Source organism: Vidua macroura, chromosome 18 (genome assembly GCF_024509145.1).
Source record: "Vidua macroura isolate BioBank_ID:100142 chromosome 18, ASM2450914v1, whole genome shotgun sequence".
NCBI classification, from domain to species: Eukaryota; Metazoa; Chordata; class Aves; order Passeriformes; family Viduidae; genus Vidua; species Vidua macroura.
In genome coordinates this window covers 7,931,651-7,947,086 of record NC_071588.1, presented here as the reverse complement: position 1 = coordinate 7,947,086, position 15,436 = coordinate 7,931,651, and the positions used below count along the sequence as shown (strand labels likewise).

At 48.2% G+C, this 15,436-nt stretch overlaps 1 protein-coding gene across 3 annotated transcripts in view; it reads left to right on the top strand.

Annotated features, from left to right (window-relative positions):
- The first annotated feature begins 597 nt into the window (after positions 1–597).
- The window catches only part of SEPTIN5 (septin 5), a 42,671-nt gene continuing 27,832 nt past the window's right edge, over positions 598–15,436 (top strand). Inside the window, exons 1-2 of one of the 3 annotated variants that reach the window (XM_053993695.1) lie at positions 598–721; positions 855–865. The gene's annotated coding sequence lies outside the window, so the exon portion shown is untranslated. Of the gene's footprint in view, positions 722–807; positions 866–15,436 lie in introns of those variants that run through there. The other 2 variants (XM_053993697.1, XM_053993696.1) reach the window with 2 other exon arrangements.

Sequence of the window (15,436 nt, the reverse complement as noted above, 5' to 3'; positions counted from 1 at the left end):
TTCTTCTCATGTCATGTGCAACTGCTGCTTTTCATTTAAGTTCTCTCTTGCCTCGTCTTAAAGAGTTACGCTGACAGCTTTTACCTAAAATAACTTCACATATAACCTCTTTAAAAATTTTTAATGGAAACAGAGCACACATTCCTACTTCACACAGCATGGTTGCAGTATGATTCAGGACTTCCCACTGTATTTTGAGATGCTAAATCTGGAAACACATTTCCTATTTATTCCATTTGTGTTTGGGTTTTGTATTTTTTTTTAATACTGTATTCCTCCTTCTCGCTGCTGTCTTTCTGTTCGAGAGCAGCGAGTGCTGCCTTTTATAGTGTTTAAACCTTCAGGGAGGTGTAGCCTGCCCGGCTCCGGGTGGTTATTCCTGCGGGGGGTTATTCCTGCACATCAGCCCGGCCCGGGGCTGTGTCCGCCAGCCGCCGGCACGGGGCGGGGCTGGAGGGGGGGTATCGCTCCTGTGCTCCGGCCGGCGGCTCCGGCAGCCCCCGGCCCGGCTGTCACCCGGCGGGGGCGGGCCCGGGGCGGGCTCGGCTCCCGGGATTGGCGGCCCCGGGCGGCCCCGGCCCCTCGGCGGCGGCGCGGGGCGGCCCCGCCGCTCGCACTCCCTCAGTCCCCCACCCATCCTCGCACACACGGTCACGGCTGTCGCTCCAGGGAGGCACCATGAGCACGGGCATGCGGTACAAGAGCAAGCTGGTCAACCCAGGTGAGGCGGCGGGGACGCGCGGCCGCTCCGCCCCGCGGCCCGGCGCGTCCCTCTCGCCTCACTCTCTCTCCTTTTCTCTCCCCGCTGCCGGTCCCCCCCGCGGGCATCCCGCCCTGGCCGCGCCGCCCCGCAGAGGAGAAGCAGGTAGGTGGGCTCCCGCCGGGCACGGCTCTCCGCGGGGATGCGGCAGCTACCTGGGCACAGCGGCGGCTTGGCTGCCTTCATCCGGGAAATAGGCGCTTTGCCTGCCGCATCCCCCCGGCTTTTGGCTTGGGTTTCTTTTTTGTCGCTGCCTTTGGGTGTGTCGAGCGGGTTCGGATGGAGAAAGGCAGCGCGGGGCTGGCAGAGGCGTTTGGGTATTGGGAGCACGTCTCGCATCCCTCTCCCCTCCGCAGCACAGATGCGCAGACACAGCCCCGGTCCTGCCGCTCCTTGGTGCTGCAGCCGATCGGCACCTCGCAGGCGGCCGGGATTTGGGTGTTAGGAAACATCTGTTTTGCTTTGCAAAGCTAATAGCTATTCGGAGACATGCCTTTGAGTCCTGGAGAGAGAGGAGGGGTGATGCAATCAGATGACATCGACAGGTTTTTTGGTTGTCTATTTGGTATTTGGAGGGGTTTAGGATGTTTGAAAAGAAGAGGAATCTTCCTCTGCAGAGCTTGAATGCCTAGGTAAGGGGTTATCAGGGTCCTGTGTGTTCCTCAGTACCCATCATCATCATGATATAGGGAAGTCTGCTGTAAATGAAAGAGCCTTTCTGTCTCACAAGGGTGGGGATGGAGATGATGGTTAACACAGCAGAGCAGTGCATGGGAAGAATCTCACCCATTCCCAGCCTGGCTTACACTTGCCTTTGAGTCCAGTCTTTCTCTGAGGCTCCAATTCTGTGTGAAGCAAACACCTTGCCTGCTAAGACCCTAGTACTGCACAGCCTTTTTGGGCCACAGAAAAGCAAACTAGCTTTGTAGCAGCTTGGCTATGGCAAGAGATGGTGTTTCCCTGTATAATGCAGACTTGGCACTGTGCATTTTGGGAGCTGCTGATCGCAGTGGTGAGAAGAACAAAGTAAATCTAGGGGTAATAGGATAATGGGATCAGCAGATGCATTTTTCCCAAGGTACTTGAAATTTTGCTGGTATTGTGTAGCTAATTGTGAATTTTGCAGTTAATTATTGTTTTATTTCTGGATGAAAGCAATCCAGAATCTTTTCTGACACTGTTGAACATCTAGTGTAAGCTCTCAGATGGAGAGAAGCTTCGTGACATCCCCCTCCAAACCATGCTGTTCTACAGTTCATGTTTTTAAATTAAGAGGGAAGCGGGTTATGTATAAGGCTCCTTTCTGTGCATTCCCTAGGGGAAGAAGTGAGGTAGAGATCAGAGGAGTCTGTTGTAGATATTATCATAGCTCCTGAAGGCTCTTGTCACACTGCATAGGCAAAAGTGGGCTGGAGTCTGTACCCCAAAGAACCCGTGTGTGCAGGCCAGTGCAGTTCCTGCTGGGGCAGAGGAGGTCTTTCCTCCAGTGTGGAGGAGGCGTGTGCGTATCCGCGTGTCTTACGCTGAGTGTAGAGTGGGTCTTGCATGACAGAGCACAGTTCATTATGGGCCAGGCCTGTTACTTGTGGATGGAAAAGGGAAACCAAGCTGTGAACACAAAGCAATCGGTTAAAATTAACCTGAATACTCAAAAGCATAAATAATTTTTATTTCGCATTTTTTAAGAGCAGGATTTTTCTTCCTGTGCCACTTTTTTCCAATCTTCTTGTATCTGACAGCAGATAGCAATTGAAAGGATTTACCAAAGCTGTAGTTTTTGTCTGAATTGATTTTTTAAAAATTATTATAAAAGCTGTTTTTTAATGAATATTTGGGAAATTAAGTGAGCTTCTTAGAGGGCAGTACAACAGATTGCATGTAAGTAGGGTTGCCTTTGGTAAAGCCTTAATAATATTCATGACTTACGGACTCCATAGAATAGAACAATGTGGTGTCAAAGAATGTGTGTTCATCCTCCCTCACAGCATGGTCAGGGCTGATGCATTGTCTGGGTTCAGGGTACTCTGATTTGCAGATTGGGCTCCTAATTACTACCATTCATCAGGAAAAAATAACGGTAGATTCTCCACCTCTCTGATTTTTAAGGAATGACCTCTTAATTACTGAAGTCAGTGGAGGTTTCATCCTGGTCTCTGTGTGCAGAGCATTCCGCTTTCCCAGGGGAAGGGTTGTGGTTTAAGAGCTTGGACTGGTGTGGGGCTCTGTGGCAGGTTGCCTGGTGACACCAAACTCCTCAGTTCAGCACCTCTTGGAAAGAGGGATGGTTTCTTTCCTAGCAATTTATTTACCACTGGATCACTAAGAGGGATTCTCATGGTGAAGCTGGGTAGGAAATGAAGCAATGACTAATGTCACGTGTGCAGAGGAGTAGGCCCCATGTAGGGAAACCCAGCAATTTGTCAAGAATTTGACAGGGCAAGTACAGCAGATGGATGCTCTGCCAAAGCCAGAGGTGTTGCTGTGGGAGGAGTAAAGGTGAAACCTTCTAAGTACCTGGTTAAACTGGAGTCTCCTGGCACACTCCTCCAGAACATGCCTCCTAGCTCCTGTTGTTGGCGTGTGTGTGTGCTTGGGGTGTTACCTTGCTGTGCCTCTGAAGCTGGCTCCTGCCCATTCAGGCTCATGTCTCTCACGTTCTTTGAAGTCATTGTTTCATTTTAAATCAGGAGGATGGGAACTTCTCCTTCCCAAGTTGATCTCTCCCCACCCCATCAACTTGCAAAGTTGTTTGGGTGTGGGAGCAGAGACTATCTGGTGGATCCAGTTCTTTCAGTGGGTTTGAAATTACAGGGCTGTGCCTTTTGCATTCAGTTTAGTCCTTTTTTCCTACTTGAACTTATTTTTAAGTGGTCTGCCTGTCAGTAAAAATATATGGGGGCCTGTATATAGAGAAGATGCTGTGCAAAATGTAGTTTGATTGGAGGAGTGGTTTCAGTGCCAGTCATTGAGAACTGAATTCATTGCCTTTGTGTTTCAGTTTTTGAGAATCTGGGTTTTATATGTTAAAAAATTATGTTCAGACTCCTTTGGTTTTTCTTATAAGAGATGGAGCAGAGATTTCTATTGTTCCTGGAACAGCAGATATTGCAACAGCAGAGATGTCTTCTATCTAAAATAGCAACTGTGCCAACACAGAGCATAATTTTTAAGGTCAGCTTTCAACCCCAGCCTTGCCCACCAGAGAACGTTGGTGGAAATCCCCCAGTTCCCTCTTAATGTATGCTGAACTGCCTTCTCCTTTTCTCTACTGTGCTTACGGAGAAATAAGCCCAGATGGGCCACAGGTAAGTGTATCTCCTGAAAGACTGCACTCTGCATAGAGCTGAGACACCCAGGGTAGTTGTAGATACTGCCCATCACACTGAGGACAACTCAGTGCAGGCTGTGGTGCTGATGACCAAGAACAGATTAAGAGGAGGGAAAAGTGGTGATTCCTTGTGCTTGCCTTGAGCTGGTTGAATATGACCTAATGTGACCCTCAGTTTCTATGTAGGTACCTATGTAGGGAAAATTGATTAACTGAGTTTTGTGAAATATGTGATAAGTATCATCAGAGTGGTAGGTTCTCTTATACAGCAGCTATACAACAAAGACCACAAGCAGAGCTTAGTCTTTACAGAATCTCCCCAAAGTCTCTGCTGGAGTAGCTTGGAGGACTTGTACCTGCACTGTTCCTTTGTGGCATTTCCATCTTTCACCTAAATGTTTTTCTTACAATAACAACTCTTGTAGTCTTGTGGCTAGAGGAACGTTCTTGCTTGTGCAGAAAAGTATGGAATCTGGAAGGAGAACAGACTACCACTGACTCTTTAATTTTCTCAGAATTAAACCAATTATTTTATAATTGTGATTCTTTGAGTCATTGGGAGCAGCTATATGGATCTGTGTTCCTGCTCTGTGTCAACTCAGGGTGGTTGTGGTGAGGTGGCTTTTTTTTTTTTTCCCTTGGAGAAAGCAAAATTATGTTTGCAGCTGTCTAATGGGATATTTCGCCACAGCTGGATAGTCTCTCACTGTGTCATAACTTGCCCTGGGTGAGGCTGTTTCTCTTTGACTCCCCACATTAATGTCTCTTCCAGCCTCTGTGTTTTCCAGCCCTGGTCATGCATCCTGGCTACCAAGATGCGCCTGCCAGAAAGGGAGTAGCAACTTAGTCACAGAATCTGGAGGTAAATACTGGAAACACACTTAAAGCAGCACATCCCTGCTTGTTTTTCTGATGTCCCAGTGTATCTTGGCCAGACGCAACATAGGAGTGGAAGCTTTTACTTCTCTGTGAAAAGCCTGTGTGTTTCATTCATTTTTTTTGGCCCATTTCAAAAGACAACGTTGGTCCCTTGCCCTCTGAGCTGGGCAGAGGCTCAGTGCTCAGAACAGTGTCGGGAGTGGATGGGACTGCAGCAGGTCAGGAGGTTCAGCCCTGCCTGTGTTTCTGCTGTGCATCTGTCTAAACAGCCTGGCTGCAGGAGGCCCTGTGTCACAGATGGGCTGTTCTGGGCTGGGAAGGGAAGTTCATCCTGGGCACTTGGACTTTTTTTTTTTTTTTCATTCTTTATCTGCTTGTCTACTTGGAAAAGGGCTGTAAAAAGAGGTCAGTGCATGGACTTTGTGTTGAAACAGAACTGCTGGAGAGCTGGGCATAGATTCTGTCTCCTGCTGCTGTCTCTTTTCAATTATTTATGCTCCAAATGGATGAAACAGTTGTGAGTGCAGGGCAGGGGAGAGGTTCAGCCCTCTTGATACAAGTACCAATCTGCAGTTTATGGAAGGGAGAAGTACTTCCTGCACAGGATTTTTGTCACTTCAGTTTCCCTGCTCAGCTACTTGTACACAACTTCAAAATTCTGCTGCACTTGTGAGAGTTGTACAGGGCTGTTCCACTGTTCCAGGCACATTAACCAAATGTGTAAATTAAACAGATGTTAGGGCTTGATCCTTGCTGATATTGAGGGGGTAGGAACAACCTTCATTTAACCCCAAGAGATGCTGGTGACACTTGTTCAGCTGCTGGGTTCCAGACTGCTGGGGCTTTGCAAAAGTTTGCAATTGCAGAGGGGAAAATGTTGCTGCCGTTTGAACAAGGAAGAAACACAGTCCCTGGGTGCTTTTAGTCTCCAAAGTCAAGGATTCTTTTACAACCACTTATGCTCTCAAGAAATGTTACTGGTTTCACACTGATGCTGTTCTTCATTTGATGGTTCTAGCAGTAAATGTAAGGGGCTTGTGTTATGACCATTCCCTGGAAAAGTTGAGGAATGGCAAGTCAAGAGAGAGAAACAACTGGTGGAGCTCAGTGTTTTCTAGAACCCATATTGCCCAGTTTCGGTCTAAGGTGCTGTTCATTAAATACCCAGTGAAATGGACATCTTAGAAATCCAGAGGAGATTCCATCTCAGCCAGCTGGTTTGGTCTCTGTGCCAGGCCAGGCTGGGTGCCTGCTGTGCATCTCAAGAGCTTTGCCAAATTAGTTTTAAATGTTCAGTCCAAGGGGTTTCTCCAGCTGTTTTGGGATACCCCATAGTGGTGGTTCCTATAACCATGCTGCAGTTACTGCTCATATGTGCTGGAACCAAGCCTGGGAAGCTCAGCTTCATCCTTAGTACTTCAGGTACTTCTTGCTGAGATACCTCTTGGCTAAGTTGAGAGGATTCCTCTCCCATTCCCATTTCCCTTCCAGTTCAAGTGGCCTCTGTGTTGCCTTTTTTCTTGGATAACAGAGCATGAACTGGAGGGCACATTCTTTGCTTACCTGTAGAGTTTTCTTTCCTGACCAACAACAAGTGTTTGTCCCCTTCTTGCCCAAGGCAGAGGTTTCCCTGTGACAGTGAAACCACACAGTATAATGCTGTACTCATAAAAGAAACATGGGGCACCTCTAATACGTGTGTGACTTCAGATGTTTGTGAAGTGTATGCAAGTTGTTTAATAGCATACTGGAATAATTCCCATAAGGGCTGGATTTTGTGTGAGTGTATGTGCATGTCTACAGTGTGGTTAGCCTTGAAGCACAGGAAAAAAATGTTTGTCTGCTGTTACACATTCCTTTTCTCCCAGAGATTTGTCCCTGGAGCTGTGAAGAGGTTTGCAGTCATCTTGTTCCCACAAAAGTGTTCAGGAGCTGGATTTGCGTGTGGTGCTGGGATCAGATGCCAGAACATATGCTCCTCATCAGTATATATGTGTGCTGCTGTTCATCCATGACTTGGCTTTCCAGAAACACTGTTCAGCATGAACAGGGGAAGGCAGCACTGCATACTGAGAGGGAAGATTTGGATGTACAGTGCTGACCATAGAGGCTGGGCTGCAGGAAGCGGAACAGATCTGTTGCTTCTAACTTAAGTAAGAGCTGTCTTTGTTTTAGGACTGAATGGGGTGATACTCTTCATTCCTTCTCTTTTGTATTTCCAGTGCATTAATTGAAATCTGTTATTACCTGCTAACATTCAGCTCTAGACTGCTATCCCTTCCCTTGGTCCTCACTCCCTGACTGCAAGGCTGGTACCCAGCAGCATCACAGCAGCCAAGTGCCGGGGGTGGCTGGAAGGGAGAGTGTGCTGAGAAGATGCAGGGACTGTTTTGCTAATGAGCAAAGCTTGGCTAAGTGTTGGCCAAGAGCTGAAGAGGAAGTGAAACCCTGCACAAGCATCTGCAAGGGTGTAACGCCAAGAGGGGGAGGAGAATTTAGTTTCTGGCTTGAGTACAACTGTCCACTCCTGAAGTCAAAAGAAATAAGAGAAGTTGAGGCTGAAGTTGAGTTCTGGAAGAGGGATGTAGCTGTGCTGGGCAGGGCAGGACAGTGCAGGGATGCTCAGGATGTCAGAGACCTCTCTGGATACAGCCCTTGGCCTGCCCCAGCCTGGTGCTGTGCCATGGCAGCCAGGGCTGAGGGAGGCTCAGGGTTAATGTTTGGAAATGTAGCACTGGAGGATCTTGGGCTGTGGTTCATGCAAGCCTGGGGCTCTGTGGCGTGTGAGCCAGTGTAGTTGTAAGTCAGTCAGGGGTGGGAAGCCTTTACTAGAAGTTAACTCCAGTTGTTCACTCAGCTCTTAAATCTGGGCTGTGTCTGTGCACAGTGGCAGTGGCTGATGGCAGTAACAGCCGTGCTCGGCGTGGCCTGACTTGTGCTGGGGAGAGAGGGGCAGCGGCTGCCTGGCCCTGCCTGTGCTGTGTGACCACTCGGTGCCAAGGAGAGGGAGACCTGAGCTTTGTGCGGCTCAGCCCTTTGCTCTTCCGGGGATCTTTGGGAGTGCCCTGTTTGTCTTGCAGCTTGTTATCCAATGTGTCCGGGGTGTGTGTGTGGAGCTGGGATGGCCCGTCTCTGCCTGACCCCACCCGAGGCAGTTGGTGCCATTCTCTCAGAATGACTCCTGGCAGGGAAACTGGAGCTGAGAGTGCAGGCTGAGCAAATAAAGCACAGGATCATGAGTGCTAGCTCCTGGAGACTGGCCATGAGGAGTGAGCCCATCCCACTGACCTCTGGATGTTCTCAGTGCAGAAGCAAGGGAGGGGAAAGAGATCCACTCAGCTTGTGGGAAAAGAGGCTCCAAAGGCGTAACATCTTCCTTCTGCTTTCTGTGAGGCAAAGCCCGTGGCAGTACAGATGCGGCTCCAGTGATTACGTTTCATTCTTCCTTGCAGACTTCTGGTGCATGAAGCTGTGTGAACACACATGGGAGCACAAGCCAGGCCTTTTACTGCTCTAGTTTGTATTGCAATTATTTTTAAGGTTACTTCCCAGACAAGTCACTTTACTTTCAGCTTTTTGTAATGTCTCCTCGCTGTTTCCTCAGCGTGGGAACTATTTTAATCCTTCCTGATGCACTGAACTCATTCTTGCTGTGATACATGCACACATGTATCTCTTTAGATCCTGCAGTCTTACATCCACTTTTATTTTCAAATAAATTACATACTACATTAATTATATACTCAGGTGAAATGTGAGTCACAAAGGCATCTACCTGCCCTATGCATGGTCTCCTTGGCTGTGCTTTCTCTTTGAAGTTCTCCTGAGTCTCTGCCAGCAATATGAAGTCCTGGAAATGCCCATCTGGACCAACAGTAATTTCTCTCTGCCCAAGGCCTGCTGTAAAAAACGTCAGGGAGATTTATGGCTTTTAAGATTCTATAGATTCTCAGAGGTTACTGCTGCCTAGGGAGTCTGGTGCCAGCTGGGATCAGACAGTAATGGAAGAAGCATCAGACCCTTCAGAAGTTGGTATTTGCCCTGTTTTGTAGCAGTGAGCTGAATCAAGACAGCAGGAGTTAATTCAAGAGATGCAGCTGGTCTGTAGCAAGGCCTTGCCATGATTGCACAGGGCCAAGATGAGCAAGAATGTGTCATTGGGACAGTGAGAGATGCTGTCAGGGATGATCTGTTGTCTCCTGGCCGTTGTTCTTGCAGTCCTGACTCTCAGAGATGGTTTCTGTGATGCAGCTGGAGCGGTGCACTGGAGCTGTAGCAAGCAGAAGAGAAATTGCTTGTGTCTCATCCCAAGTTTTATACCTGTGCTGTTCAGCTACTTTAAAGAGCTCCCCTCCCCTTGAAAGGAGCCCTTGGCAGCACATGTGTTTATGAGGGAAGTGGGTATCGGGGAAGACAGTAATTTTGCAGAACTTGGTGTTTTTACTGAGCAGTTAATCCAGGCACATGCTTGGGGAGCACTCCAGGTTCACTGAGCAGCTGGCACCCTCTGGATCAGCTCTGGTCTGCCAGCAGTCCTGGGGCTGACACTTCAGAGGCTGAGAGCAGGCCCATGGAGGTCAGTGAGTTAGAGGTCTGTTTGCTGCATATGCCCCAGCAGTGCCACATGGACCTGCTTGGGACCCTGATGGCCATCACTGTGCAGCAGGAGCGTGTCCTCTTGTCACCTAGATAAGCCTCATCTGCCCTGCCCTACCATGCTTGGCTCACACCAGGTTCACAGCATTGGATCTCACAGCAATTTGAGCAAACCAGAAGCAACTGGATGGAGCCCAGTGTTCCTGTTCCTCAGTGCTGGCTCTGTTCAGCTGCCAGTCCCCAAATGCACTTGCATGCCATCTTAGAGCTGTGGGATGGCATTATTTGCAGCAGCTCCCATTAATGTCAGTGAAAGCCTTTCTGTTTGAGGTGGTAGGGCTGGTCCTCAGCAGCTGCTCAGAGGTTCCAGCCAGTGCCAGGCGTTTTGAATGCCCAGTGTCATCTGAACATCTCCCTGCTCCTCCCGTGGTCGCACTGTCATGGGCAGGTGTCAGGCAATAGCAGAATTGTTCTCTTGGTAAACAAGTGATGTGTTATTGGAGCTGCCCCTCATGTGGCAGCAGTGCAGTGTGTGCATGGGGTTGCTAATGAGGGATGTCATGGGGCTTGTTAGTTTGAAAGCTTAATGAGCCATCTTCTGCTTCTTTGAGAAGTGTGTGGATGCTTCTTCCCGTCAGCTGTTCCTGTGCTGCATCTTGAACTTGGATGTGTTTAGTACTTAAGTGTGTCCCTCCAAGTTAGAACTCACAGCAGATATTGGGCATTTTGGAGGACTCAGATCCCATTTATCATGACATTAATGGCAGTGGACATCCAGGAAATGTCTGGATGAGACCGCTGCTCCCGTTTCCTCAGATACCCCGCATATGCTCGAGGGCTGAGCTTCCTTGTGGAGCTTCCAGTGAATCCATGTGTACTGGATACCTAGAATTTGTCCCTTAGCTGATTAGGGATTTTCCTTCATGACAAATAACTATTTTTCTTCATTATTTTTCAAAAAATGAAATAATTAGGGCATCCACCCACTTCTTGGCTGGCATCCTGCAGTAATAGGCCAACATGTGTTTTCTTCAGAAGAGGAAGCAGGTACTGCTTTGTATTTTCAAGGCAATGGTTTATAAATAAGCTTGAAAAGCCTGTGAGGGGCAGTGGGATGAGAACCCACACAGAGAATAAATCTGAGAAAAGAAATCCCAGAAAATACATCCCAAGAGATCATTGTTTGGCCTGGCAAGTCAGAGCCCAGGCTAAAAGCCCAAGAGAACCCCTCCTCACTTTGCATATGACAATGGTTCTAGGCTTTGCTTGGAGATAGTTATCTTTGGATTCCTAAAACATGTAAAGGTTTGACTTCACGCTGTGCTGCACATCCTAAGAGCTATTCGTGGGTATCTAATTTGATTTTGCACCCAGTTCTCGTTAAAGGGCTGCAAGTGACAAATTACTCTTGGCTTGTTGTGGCTGTCACTTGAGCTGACGTTGCATGGGGGTGCTGGCTCTCTGCTAACTCATGGACTGAGAGGAGCATTCCCCACCCTGTCTCGCTGCTCTGCCTTACCTACGCCGCTGTTTCCATTTCCTTTGGGTTGCCTTGTAGGAAAACACAGCCTAGCAAACGCAATTTTTTCCACTCCATTGCTTCCAAGTTCTTTCTAACATTGCGTGTTGCTGCCCCTTGTGTGTCCAAGAGCCACAGCATTTACAGTCAAATGACTTTCTGTCTTCTCTAATATCTTTTTGATCTGGTTTCATTCTGACTTCTAGAAATCCAATGTAATCATCTCAAAGGTGACATCTTCACGAACTCTGCTATTCCAGTGCCTGCTGTGTTAGCATCTCTCATCTTACATCTCGTGTACTTCACCACTTTTGTTATTTTCAGATAAGCCCAGAAAGAAATTTATGAAATCAGCAATACCACAGAAAAATTCTCAGGAGGGAGGATTCCACAGTTATCTGTTCCTTACAATTAGGGCTCTATTAGTGAGCTGCTGATAACGGTTTTTCTACAGGGCAAGTAGAGAGTATATTGATGACTCTGACTGGATAAACTTTACAGTGGAAATCAAGACTGAAATAGCAGCAAAGACCAGTGTCACAGGGATATTATCAGCAAAGAACAGGAGAACCCTGTTTGTTCACTGGTTGGGCTGTGGTCCTAATGCAAGAACAGTAGTTATTCAGCATGGGACACTAATCTTTTGTGATTGCTTTCTCTCTCATTTTTTAAGGGAAGAAATGGTTATCTTAAGGTGGAAAGGATCTTTGGTGGTGTAGAGAATGCACTTTTGAATGTCTGTCTTTTAATAATCTGCAAGATGTATGACTTTAGTGTCCGTTTCCTGCAGTCCAGCTGGGTGATAAGGTTTGTTCCTAAGCCTGTAATTTTTGATGAGGAGAGAAGCAGAATAGCAGTCTTGAATTCTGTAGAAAATACCATCCCTGAGACCTTGTCAGGACAATACACATATTCCACATCTGTCCTGGTCAAATTGGGTTGCCTGGTCTGGCTGCAGTATTTTATACTGAATTATCAGTGCTGAGATTTACCAAAATTGCAGAGTTAGGTTGTAAACCCAGTGCCTTTTTTCTGTAGGATCACAGCAGCTCTGATCTTTTTGTTCCAGTATGAAGCTCAATGGGGCCTTGTGGCAAGATAGCAATTATTGAGTGTTTGCATGGCAATGGTGTCTGTGGAGCCTCTCCTGGGCCACAGCCTTGCAGTTTCCCACTGTGCCAGTCCAGGACTGTGGGCTGTTTCTGCCACAAATGAAATGATCCTGCTTGCAGTGCCTCTGAAATTGTTGGCACATTCTGGATTAACCAAGGAGCTGACACATTCCTCTGGTCTGGGTTGGTGGTGTGGAGATGAAAGGCAATAGGCTGAAACATGAGCGTTCCCACAAAGGCCATTGTACAATGTAGTTATTTAAAAGGCAAATATTTTAGGCAATTTGCAATAATAGGAATCAAGGGACAGCCTTCTTTTAATACAGATGAAAGTGCCTAACTCCTTTGAAACTGAGGAGCTAGATACCTCCTGTATTTTTATAAATTTGGCTCTGGCAAGCAGCCTTGTCACTGCTGTTCCCCCCCCATCCCTCTCTGATCTAAGTTGCTATGTAGCAAGAGCTCTCACCATCTCCCATGAGGAGGCTGCTGCTGCCTCGGCATTTACACACCTGGTGCCAGGCTTACAGCTGCCTTTCATGTGCTGTGGTCCATGGATTAGGTCCAGGAACGGGGTTGCTGAAGGAAAATACTGCAAGAGGTATGTTCCAGGCTGCTCTGAATGGCCCTTTCATCTTTGCCTCAAAAAAATCAGTGAGAGTTGTAGCTCTGTGAAAGGATCATGGCTGTGCTCAGGAGTGACAGACCCATTTAACATTTTGGTTTCTGTATTGGAACTGAAACTTTTACAATGCTGCTTCTGTTTTAGGCATCTGTTCAGCAGAGATGTTCCATTGTGGATTAATCTCTTAAGCTCATCCCACCTTCTTTTGAAAGTTGTCCTCTTTAATTTTCCTTCAGACTTCTTAAACCCCTCCTGTGTGTCCCTGGCAGGAGCTGGCTAGTGGAGAGTCACTGTTTATCACAGTGGCTGTGCTGCTTTCTGGCTGCTCTGTGTGCCTGGCAGTTGTCTTGTGTGCTGAGCACAGGCCCTCTGCAGCTGGGATCACCTCTGTGCTCCAGCTCTGCACCCTGACATAGGGATGTGCTCCCTGAGACCATGGAGCTGACTGCAGTCTGCTCTCTTGGATGACAAATCCAGGGCTGAGGAGCCAGGCAGTGCACTGCCCTGAGGCCTTATGCTCCCATGTGCCTGTCTCTGCTTCAACCAGACTCATCACAGCATGGAAAACTCACACAGGCTTTGCTCTTGCAGATCTTTTCTCTTTTGCAGTGTTAATATCTTTTGCAGGGGACAGAGAACATGGTTTGGAGCTTTCCAGGGTGTCTGGGTGCAGGGTGAAGAGCATGACTCTTCTTCAGTGCTTGCCAGCACTGGATCCTTAAGGGCTCAGCAGACACCAGGTGTGGGTGTTTGCAATGAAATTCTCTATGCTCAGAGGTGGTGGAACTGAAGCCCAGGATATAACAGCTCTGTCTAGAGGCATTTCTGTCTGGAGGCCATGATTTTTAGGGATACACAGCATACTTTGATGAAGGAGTGGCTCTGCTCCCCTGTGAGTCAATCACACCACAACTAAAGCTTCCCAGAGGCACTTGAGCCTCAGGATTCCCCTTAGCCCAAATGTTCAACTTCAGACCTGTTCCTTCCATGTGGTGGTTGGTGTTTCTCAGGGTGTGAAGCACGCCCTGCTCCACTCATTGCTGTTGGAGCTCTCCCACTGGGAACTCGCAGGCACTGCTGTGTAGAAGCTCTGTGGTTCCTCATCTCCCCAGCAAGGCAGCCTGTCTGTTGGACAGGCGCTTCCCCACCAGGTCCTCACTGTGTTGAGGCATCTTTCTGAGTTACAGGTGGGAAGCCAGAACTGGCAGAAAGAAGCTGGTGGGAATGCAGCCAGGTGGGAACAGCCTGCTGCTTCACCTGGTGAAACCTCTTTGTCCTGCAGTGTATTTATTCCTAGTCTATGCTGAAGAGGAGCTACCTCAACAGCCCAGGTCCATGCCTCGTACCAGGGGTTGAGAGAAATTCCTTTCTCTGATGCCCACTTCTTCTAGAAGGGCTGAAGCCCACAAGGAAAACAGGTCTTTCATTGCAGTTTTGGCTGGTTGCTGTCCAGAGCTGGCCTCTGGAAAGAGACTAAGGAACAAAGTGCTCTCTGGAAGATGCAGTCATGCTGTATTTCTCCTGCTGTTCAGGTTGTTGTGTGATCCAAAGAAACTATCACAGTATTGGCAGCACACACAACCCATTCTTCCACCTGCTTGAAGGAAGTCTAAAATTATGCAGCACGTGATCGATAGCTGCACTCAAGCATGCTCTGCCCCTTGTTCCTCTATCCACTGCCTTTGCAATAGCTCTCACCACCCTGTGGGGTCATGCCCAGTGGCTGCTGTGTCACCAGTGAGGCCAAGGCCATGTGCATGTGTGAGCTGGATTGCATTCCAAACAGGGTATGGATCACAGCAGCTGTATTTGCTGACAAAATGGCCCCATCCAATAGCTGCCATTGCAGTGAGACTGGGAATTCTGGAAGAGACCCACAAAACATGGGGGCCTTCCTGTTTTGAGCAAAGTCTGGGGTGAGGGGGAAAATCCATGACTGTGTAGGAGTCTGTGTGTATGACAGTGATGTGTGGGGGCCGTTACTGCCTGAGGCACTGCTGGGTACTGCAGTCAGGTTAGAGCTTCCAACAATGAGACACTGATTCATCTGTGGTCAATGTGTTTTTAAAAGAATGCCACAGAACTGTCAGTCTGGTTTCTCCTGGCTGACTGTGACCACTGCAAGGCTCTTTTCCTTAGGACTCCCCCATGCTGGTGACTTTAGTTTTCATTTTCCTTTCTCAGTCTGGTTCCTCAGGCATTTGTGCTGTCTGATCCAGGTGGGAGAATCCTGCTCCCACCCTGGCCAGTGTGGCCACTTGTACAGTGGAGAATGGGGCTGTGCTGGAGAAACCACAGAGCTGGGGGCCTGGTACTTGGTGCTGCATTGCCAGTACAAACAATTTCCAACTCTGTGTGTGGGGAGATAGAATTGGGCTGCTGCAGTTGGAGGTCAGCAGTTGGAGCTGGCACAAGGCAGAGCAGTGTGGCTGAGCTCATCTGATGACACCAAGCTGTGATTCTTCCCCACTGCTCTGCTTGGGTTTGGATTTGGGGATTTGGGGGTTGAATATAGTCCTGTGCAGCTTGTGCCATACCCTGCTGTTAATTCAAAGCAGTTTCTGCCAGATTTGTTCTTGCAGGGGAAGGAGGGAGGGTGGAGGGTTCGGATGGCAGC